The sequence below is a fragment of the Sesamum indicum genome, linkage group LG1 (genome assembly GCF_026168435.1).
Source record: "Sesamum indicum cultivar Baizhima isolate 11 linkage group LG1, ASM2616843v1, whole genome shotgun sequence".
NCBI classification, from domain to species: domain Eukaryota; kingdom Viridiplantae; phylum Streptophyta; class Magnoliopsida; order Lamiales; family Pedaliaceae; genus Sesamum; species Sesamum indicum.
In genome coordinates this window covers 317584-327645 of record NC_142657.1, presented here as the reverse complement: position 1 = coordinate 327645, position 10062 = coordinate 317584, and positions in this window count along the sequence as shown.

The window sequence follows — 10062 nt, the reverse complement described above, 5'->3', positions numbered from 1 at the left end:
GGGCCATTTTTATAACACACTCCATCTTGGACCATGATCCACAAGGGAACTTGGTCCGGAGTTAGTTGGATCTGGCAATATCATCACAGCCTTTAGGCCTGCCTTCGTATACCTGCAATTCGAAAACTGTGTCTATCCTGCAGCAGAGTTGGTCAGGAGCAAGATTTAAAATATTCAAACAGTTAATGAATTATTCAACAAGTAAACACTTAGTACCCATATCAGCTGGGTTTTCATCCGTTTTAATCTTTTCCAATTTTATGACTTCTTTTCCTAGAGTGTTACGAATGAAGTGATATCTAACATCGATGTGTTTTGTTCTATCATGAAAAACAAAATTTTTGCATAATTGGATGGATGATTGACTGTCAGAAAAAAACTACAAGTTTTTCTTTTGAGAACCCTATTTCTTTGATTAAACCATCTAACCAAATGGCTTCTTTAAAAGCTTCGGTTGTAGCAATATACTCAGCCTCGGTTGTAGATAAAGCAACTATGTGTTGAAGTTGGCTTTTCCAACTGATGCATGAGCCATAAAAGGTAAACACGTAGGATGTAGTGGATTTCCAACTATCCCTATCATTCACATAATTAGAGTCTACATATCCAACAAGTTGAGTGCATTCAGAGTTATTAGAGAAAGTGATGCCAATATCATCAGATCCACGTAAATATCTAAGCAACCATTTTAAAGCTTCCCAGTGAGGGGGTTCGGGATTAGACATATGTCTACTAAAACAGCTAATGGCATATACAATGTCAGGCCTTGTGCACACCATAAGAAATATAATGGATCCAATAACATTTGAGTAAGGAACATTTTCCATTTTGGCTTTTTCACTATTTGTTTTAGGACTTTGGTCCTTGCAAAGTTGAAAATGCGCAGCTAAAGGCACTGAAGTAGGTTTGGCATTTTTCATAAAGAATCTTTTCAAAACAGACAAGATGTACGATTTTTTATTCAAAAGGATAGTAGTTTTTTCTCTATTTCTAGAAATGTTCATAACAAGAATTTTCTTTGCATTTTCAAAATCTTTCATTTCAAAAGCTTTACATAACTGCTTTTGTAAATCACAGATGAGTTGAAAACTAGGACTAGCAATTAGCATGTCATCAACATATAGAACAAGAAAGATAGAAATGTTATCCACATGCTTAAAATAAAGACAATGATCATAATGACTTCTACTGAAATTTAAAGAGTGCATGAATAGATCGAATTTCTTATCCACTGTCTAGGGGACTATTTTAACCCATATAAAATCTTTTTTAATAAACACACATAATCAGGTTTAGATTTATCAACAAATCCAACAGGTTGGTTCATATAAATATTTTTCATCCAAATCACCATGTAAAAAGGCAGTTTTTATATCCATTTGTTTTAATTCTCAATTGTAGCGTGCAGTGAGAGCAAGAATAATACGAACAGTAGTGTATTTAACAACAGGAGAAAATATTTTATTATAATCGATTCCTTCTTTTTGGGTAAACCCTTTAGCTACTAGCCTAGCCTTGTATTTAATGGGGTTTTCTTGTTTGATTTTGAAAATCCACTTGCAGTAAACTATGGAGATGTTTTTGGGCGTGGGAACTAAGATCCAAGTTTTGTTGTCTTTTAATGACTTCATTTCTTCATTCATGGCACTTAGCCATTGTTTTGATTTCATAGCCTCATCAGTATTTGGGTTCAGATAGTTCAGTATTAAGGGCAGTATCAAAATCCTTAAGTTTAGTAGGAACCCTAGTTTGTCTTCTATCTCTGTCTCTAGCAAGCTGATAGTGTTCTAGTGGATGTGGCTCAGTGTTTTCTATATTTTCTGCAATATTTTGTTCTTCTAATGTGTTTTCTAATCCTCCCGCCCTGTTGGTTATCCCCTAAGTTATCCTCCACCTTATTAAAGGTTGTCTCATTTGGCTTGGGTTGTGTTTTATCTAGGCATGGCATTTCATTTTCATTAAAAGTGACATCCCTACTAATTAATACTTTGAAGCTAGGTTGACTACGAACCCAAAGTCTATACCCCTTAACCCCTTTAGGATAACCAATACAAACACATTTTATGAATCTAGGTTCTATCTTATCTAAGTTTTGATGAACAAACGCGGAGCACCCAAAAGCACGTAAAGTAGATACATCAAGCTTTTTACTTGACCAAACAGATTTAGGGGTTTTACTAGACAGTGGCACAGATGGAGACATATTAATTAAATGTGCAGCAGTAAGAAAAGCTTCACCCCAAAAAACGTTTTAGGCAATCCAGAACTGATTAATAAACATCTAACTTTATCAAGCAATGTGCGATTCATAAGTTCAGCAACTCCATTTTGTTGAGGGATGTAAGGGTTGATTTTGTGCCTTTTTATGCCATACTTATCACATAGAGCAAAAAAGTTTTGATTACAGAAGTCAAGAACATTATCAGTACGAAGAGATTTTAACCTTTTTCCAGTTTGGTTTTCTACCAAAACTTTCCATTTTTCAAATTTTTCAAAAACTTCTGGTTTGTGTTTCATTAGAAAAATAAAAACCTTTCTTCAAAAATTATCAATGATGGATAGAAAGTAATGATTCCCACTATGAGTGAGTATATTAGAAGGACCCCAAACATCATCATGTACGTAATTCAGAATGCAAGTAGACATAGAAGGGTTTCGGGAAGGTGAGACAGGAAAATGTACCTTATGATGTTTACCAAGAGCACAATCATCATAGAAATCCAATTTGTCAAAGTTTTCATTCAGGATCCCTTCCCTTTTTAAGAATTCTAGTCCTTTTAGACTTATGTGACCAAATCGTTTATGTCATAGTGTAGTTTTATCGCATTCAAACACAAAAGCAACAATATTATCATAAGAAACAGTGCACATATAAAGATTACACTTCTTTCTGCCTTAAACACAATCATAGAACTTTTCATAATTTTCCTGAGGCCCTTGCCCCATCTTCCTTCTAAACCTTCTTCCTCGAGACCAGCACACGATATAAGCTTATGACTCAAATCAGGAACATATCTCATGTTCTTTAAAATTAACTTATAACCTTCTTTAAAACTTAATGAAATGTCACCCCGACCCTTAATTTCACATTTCTTATCATTAGCCATAGAGACAAAATCAGAATGTTCAATTTTAAAATTTGAAAAAATTTCCTTGAAAGGACTCATGTGAAAAGTGCAACCAGAATCAATCAACCATTCATGTTTGTTTAGAGAATAAGCAGAATTAGCTTCACAAACCACAAAGACTTCACCAGAGTTATCACCAGAAACAGAGTTAACCTTTTCTTTATCATCATAAAATTTATCTCTATTTTCCCTCTTAGACTTCTTACAGTCTTTTATATAATGTTCCTTAATTCCACAATTATAGCAACGTCTTTCTTTTGTTCTATCTTCCTTATAAGAGTTTTTCCTTGGTCTAGATTTACTCCTACTTCCACTTATGCTTTTACTCCTACTTCTGCTTCTACTATTATATCTGAAATTCGTATTTCTATTTAGGTCTTCCCCTAACAAAATTAACCTCATGTTAGTTTTGACTAGGTTTATTAGCCCTTAGGTCCATTTCTTTGTTTTTTAATCCATTTACTACTGTTTCAATATTCACACTATCCCTAGTATATTTAATAGCAGCTTTTACATCAGAGTAGGTTTCAGGGATAGCATTAAGCAAGACAATAGGAGAGTATTCGTCTATGTTCTTATCACCTGTGAGTTTTATATCTTGTATCAGCTTAGTAAAATCATCAATATTTTCATTAATGTTCTTAGACAAGTCAAGTTTATATCTGAAAAAAATTTCTAATAAAAATAATTTATTGGGTAGGGAGGTTTCAGTATAAAGCTCTTCTAATTTCTCCAACAATTCTTTCAAAGAATTTTGTTTGCCAACCTTTCTTAGGACAGTATCAGATAAGTTCAAAATAATGGAGGTGTAGGCATATTCGTCATTTTCTAGTTTCTTTTCTTCAGAAATATTTTTCAAATATTTTTCATCAATAGCCTTGAAAACTTTTTGTTATATCAAAATTTCCTTCATTTTTTATTGCCAGATTGAGAAATCACTTTTACCATCAAAAGATTGTAGGTTATAACTGGCCATTTAAAAAATTTTAGCCACAAAAAAAAGGTTTTGAGAAATTACAAGGAAGATATTTTAAAAAAAGATTTTAACAAGATTTCAGAAAAAGATTTTGCAGCGGATTATTAGCCAGAAAAATTATCACAAATCAGATTATGGGGTAAAAATTATAACAGATCGAGGAAAATACGACAAATTTCAGTAATAATCTAAAGAGAAAATTTCAGATCACCACAGAACGAAAAATAAAAGTAGTAATCTCAATGACAACAGATAGAATAACCAATGATAATCTCAAGTATCAACAGATATAATAAAAAGTAATATGATCGACAGAGGATAAACAGTAATAGACTCAGATCACAACAGATCAATAGAGATAATCACAGATCCGAGACCTTTCTAGCCTAACTCCCAACCAGATACCTGACAACCTCAAGGGTCCGGCCAGGTGGGATATCTGGGGGATAAACACCGCGGTAATAGAGTAATAAGACAGATAATAATCATTGATAGAAATAATCAATAGAAAAAATCAACAGAAAAATAAAGGAAGGGGTTTAGAGGTTACCACCACCAACAGCGAGATGAGGATCAGAGTTGTGGCTCTAACACCACTATAGGGTGGAAACCCTTTGTGGTATCTTCTTTCTCAAATGACCTAGCCAACTATTACAGTGATTTGGAATATAAAACTCCTTAATAATAATACAGGCCGAGATATAAACAAAATATATATAAAAAATATACAGAAATAATGAAAAGAATAAGATATTAAGAATAGGCTCAGATTTTTGCCAGATCCAAACCACAGATGTTCGAAATTCTTAATCACAAAGACTCAGCCACCATGAACGCCACACCCACAGTTACACCACTGAACCGTACCGAAAGGGATCACAGAGATCTCTCTTTTTAACCGGTCACGAAGACCCACTACAAAACTTAGGCTCACTTAGAACATATGAAAGGAGCTGAAGAAGCTTGTGTATTATCTGTTCTCGAGCCGAGGGGATGAACCCCCTTTTATAAGAGAAAATAATCCGTAGAAGTGGAAGTCTACGGTGGCTTTCCAAAAGCCATTAAGTTGGCTTTGGAAAGCCACCACCATTTCCTATGGTGAAGGAACGAAAAAAGATCACAGAATATCCATGGTGGATAAAGGAGAAGAAAAGAGAGATACAGTCGGTCGGCACAAGAAATGAGAGAGAGAGGAGATTGATGGATATTAAGGTTAGGATAGAATAAATAGGTAGTGAGATGGGTCGGGTCACTGGGTAGTGGGTCGCGTAGGTTAGTGGGCAGCCAAGTGGGTTGGGTTTCCCTCTGATGGGCCTACCTTATGTGGTCATTGGGCCATTTTTATAACAGAGTTGCTCATATAATATGCCTAACTTTTTCTAATTTTTATGTAGTTATTTTTTAATTTGATATTATTTCAATGTAGAAGAACAGTTTTGCAGCAAAATACCTGCACTTGTTTTGGTCCCTTAGCTCATTGAATAGTTGTGATCAATGTGATTTTTCAACACATTCAAACATTGAAATTTGATGAAGACATATAAATGTATTGTGATAATTATCAGCATTATTTATAATATACAAGTCACGAATCTTGGAAATAATGACGGATTTTATTACTATTAGAATTTTTTTAATTGACTTTTGAAATTATTGAATTGCTAGTTGGACGGGTAAGCTTCTTTTGGATCTTATACTCCAAATTTACAAGTATTTGTAATCAAAATTTTGAGTCTTCTATGTTGCTCATCTAGTTGTAAAAGAAATTGGAGTGTGTCTGAAGATGTAACTAATTAATATTTGATTTATGTTGTAGTTATGTATATTTTATCTAGAATTCGACAATTACAGCATCCTATTTTATGAACCACCGTACTAAAAGAAGAAATAAGTTGGAATAGAAGCATTTGAATGATCTGCTTTATATCAATTATACTAGAGCTTTTAGGCAACAGTATGACATTCGTAATACCATAGATCCAGGTTGCAAGGAAATTTTAATATCATTGGTGATGAAGATGAAGAAAATGCTCGTGTCTTTGAAGATGATAATTTAACGTGGGGTGATTGATATGGTTGTGATTTTAACAAAATGATGAAATCGAAATTTTATCTACGATAAAACTGCACACCAGGTGAAACACTATTGACGAGAGGATTTCTTGGTTTGTATGAGGGGTCAAATCAATGAATAGTAGTTGATGTTAAAAAATAATATTTTTGCACCAGCCGGTGTAATATTTTGTTTGAGAGTAAATAATCGAGAAAATGTACTAAGTCCAAAAAATGGGGATGGGTGGGCGGGGAGCTAGTAATTGTTCTTCCACCTACTCTCTTCCTTACATTTGCACTTCTAACTCCTAACCCCATTTCTTTCTCCATAATGGCAAGCAAAGGTAACTCTCTCCCTTAATTAATTTTTTTTTCGTTTGGTACTTTTGCATTGTATTTTTCATCTTCTTCAGTTGAAATATGGAGTGGAGAGGGTGATTGTGAAAATGGCCATGAGTTAGATAGCCAACAGACAATGGAGTACTCAACGGAAGGGAGGGTGCGAATGAGGTGGGGGGGGGGGGTTGCAAAGCATGGCTTCTACGTGCCCCCCCCCCCCCCCCGCCAACTCAAAGCGTGGCCTCAAGGTGGTGGGGGGGGGGGGGGGGGGTGGGGGCGGGAGCGAGGCCTCCCCCCAGTTCGAGGCCATGCCTCGTGTTGTGGGGGCGAGCCCTCCCTCCTAGCCTGAAGCCTGGGGGATGAGGCCCCCCCATCCGACTCGAGGTTGTGCCTTGAGCTGGGGGGCGCAGCTCCCCTCCCAACTCGTGGCAGCGCCTCAAGGGGTATCCTAAAAATATAAAGATATCTACAAGTGAGTGAAAGGGATTCGAAGGTATAAAAGTCAACTGTTTGTAAGATGGGGGTTTGTCACTAAGGATTTGTAAGATAAATAGACATTAGAGCCAGGCCGAAGGAGATTCCCTTGTGGATTTTCAATAATCAAGTCAGTAAGAATCCCGAAAGTATATAGTGAGTATATGAGTTAGATAGAGAGTTTGAACTTGATTATGAAGGTGGAGAGTAGTATTTATATATAAGGGTGAATTTGACGATGTTATATGATTTATTGGATCGTATTTTGATATGAAGGGTGGCCATGGATTGTACCAGGACAACTGATACATACAAGAGGTGGTCCAAGGGACCAACACTGTGTAGGCGGCTCTGGCAATACTTGTCTGACACTCTGTCCTTTTGTCTTTGGAGGTCTCCAATGACTTTTAGATATTTTCATTTCATAAGTCCTCTAAAATCTTATTTCTTGTTACGTATACCTTCAGTGATGTTGCTTGCCTTAACCTCTGTAGGTCTCAATTTATCCATTAAGGTCTCAATAAGGGATATAGAAAATATACCCACATCAGAAGTCCCCCTACTTACCAAGTATGTTTGTACTAAAGTTGGATAAGTGGAGTTACTAGACATTCGAATTTTCTATTTTTCAATCATCTTTTCCTGGCATATTCATTGCTCTAAGTTTTTGCTGTGAAATTCAAAATTTGGCAGCTTTGTCATTTACTTGAGTCTGCTAGCTAATTATTCATCAACAGGTGCCTCTGCAAAGGGTTGCTTTTTTCGCACGGTCGCGTCCAATAGGAATCATTATGGGTTTTTTGGTTTTTGGGCCCATTCCTTTTCTTTAAATGCTGCCTATTCTTTGTTAAGAAACCTTTCATCATTCCAACCCGAGATTAGCAATTCACTGACGCCAAACTCTTTTCCTTTTTTCTGATCAGGTCAGTATCCCTTCACCCTTCTCTTTGAATTTTTAGGTCGTCAATTTTCTATGTCGCAGTCTAGTTCTTCAAGTGAGAGAACTATCACTAGTGTTCCTGTAGTCTTATGTGGTCCTGATCCATTTAGGGACTCACTGTATGAATTTCCTACCATAAATTATGAGAACGTAGATTTGTTCCCTTCAGAATTCAAGAGTTCTGGCTATCCTTTCCTATCCTTGTCGCCTGCCTTGACCGGCGCAGACGTTGATCTTCTGCATTCTAAATTTAATATACTTGATGGTTATGAAATTATTCAACCCATTCCTGATAATTGTATACACCTTCCCCCTTTTGCGCGTAGGAATTATTTTTTTGCCGATTTTGCGGCTGACCTTCGTCCGCCCCTACATCCTTTAGTTTAGGGGATTCTAATCGTTGACATCTGTGTATAACCCAACTTACTCCTAGTTCTTTTGTGATCATTTCTAGTTTTGTAATTTTGATGGCTCATTTTAGGTATTGATCCTTTAGTTGATAATTGCACCATTCACCAATTGAACTTTAGCATAAGTGAGAAGGGTTTTTTCTACCTAAATAGTAGAGGGGGTTGAAGCTAGTGACCAATAATAAGAAATTGCATACAGACTGAAAATGTCATTATTTTCTATGTCTGTCTTCCCTCGAACAAGCCCTAGGTTAGTCTAAACCAGTGGCATATGTTGATTCGATCCACTTGTTCGCTGATTTCATGAAGTTCTTCATTCTGCGCTTCCGTGATAGTATTTATTCTACTATTGACTTCTTCTAATGGGGCCCTATGAGCTTGATCTTGCGCCCTGTGTGGTTGAAGGAGAGGTGGATGTGGTTTTTCCTTATTTCTTGCTGGAAAAAATTGTCTCCTCACCTGTGGAACTGGCTCTAGGACATACGGTTCTATAGAAGGTTCATGCTGCTCTATCACAGGAAGCAGTGCCGAAGGCGGAGGGGGTGGTGGAATCATACCCTTTTCCGTCGCCCACTCCTTAAACATTCGCCTGAGGTCGTCCCTGGATACAGTGATCATATATGTTGGTTCTTGGAGATTCATAGAGTGGTCGTGGCCCTGCCACTACTTGCTTTCCATGTCCCTGACTGGGATTCGTGGGAGTATTTACCATCTTCTTTTTGCTCAAGAAGAATTACGATTTCGCACATACGATGCCAAAATGTTGTATTCTGAAAATAGGTATCCACAGGGGAGTGGAAGGGCTCTTAAGGTATCAGAGTCAACCATTTGCAAGATGGGGGGTTGTCATTGAGGACCTGCAAGACAAACAGACGTTAAAGTAAGGCTGGAGGAGATTTCGACGATGGCTCTGCGATGGTCAAGTCACTAAGAATTTCCAAAATATGTAGTGAGTATGTAAGTTGGATAGAGTGTTGGAAGCTGTTTAGAGAGGTGGAGAGCTATATTTATGTAAGGGTGAATTTGTACGTTGTTATATGATTCATTGGATCGTATTTTGATCTGACGGGTGGCCATAGATCGTACAAGAAGAATTGATAAAAACAAGAAGTGGTCTAGGGGGCCAATATTGTGTAGGCAGAGTATTGCAAGCGACTCTCACTGTACTTTTTTAACACTTTGTCCTTTATCCCTAAAGGTCTCCAATGACCTTTAGATACTTTCATTGTATAAGTACTCTAAGGTTATACCTTCAATGATATTACTTATCTTGATCTCTCTAGGTCTCAATTTGTTCACAAAAATTTCAATAAAAAATATACCCACATCATAATTATTCATTTTTTCGAATATGTTATGGCCTTAAAGAAATAGTCAAAATTGATTAATTAAACATCATCTCACATTAGTGTTGATGATGGGGAAAGGGTGCGATTGTAATTTTGAAAACCGAGGGGCAACCTAAAATTGAGTCCACCGACAGCTAATTATTTTTGTCGGAGGAGAGCAACCGGCGAATACCGGTAACAACAGCTTGTTCACGGCAACGGGGCACTTTAGTGACGTGGAACATGGTGATGGTGTATTTAATACACATACAACCAACTGTAAACGTTTTTAATCTCCTACTTCCACTCCACACCACCGCACAGTAAGAAGTACTTGATTTGTTGTATGATGATATCTAGACATAAATTCCGTATTGGGTAAGGTGCACGCCGAAGTTCCAATGGTCGCACTTAC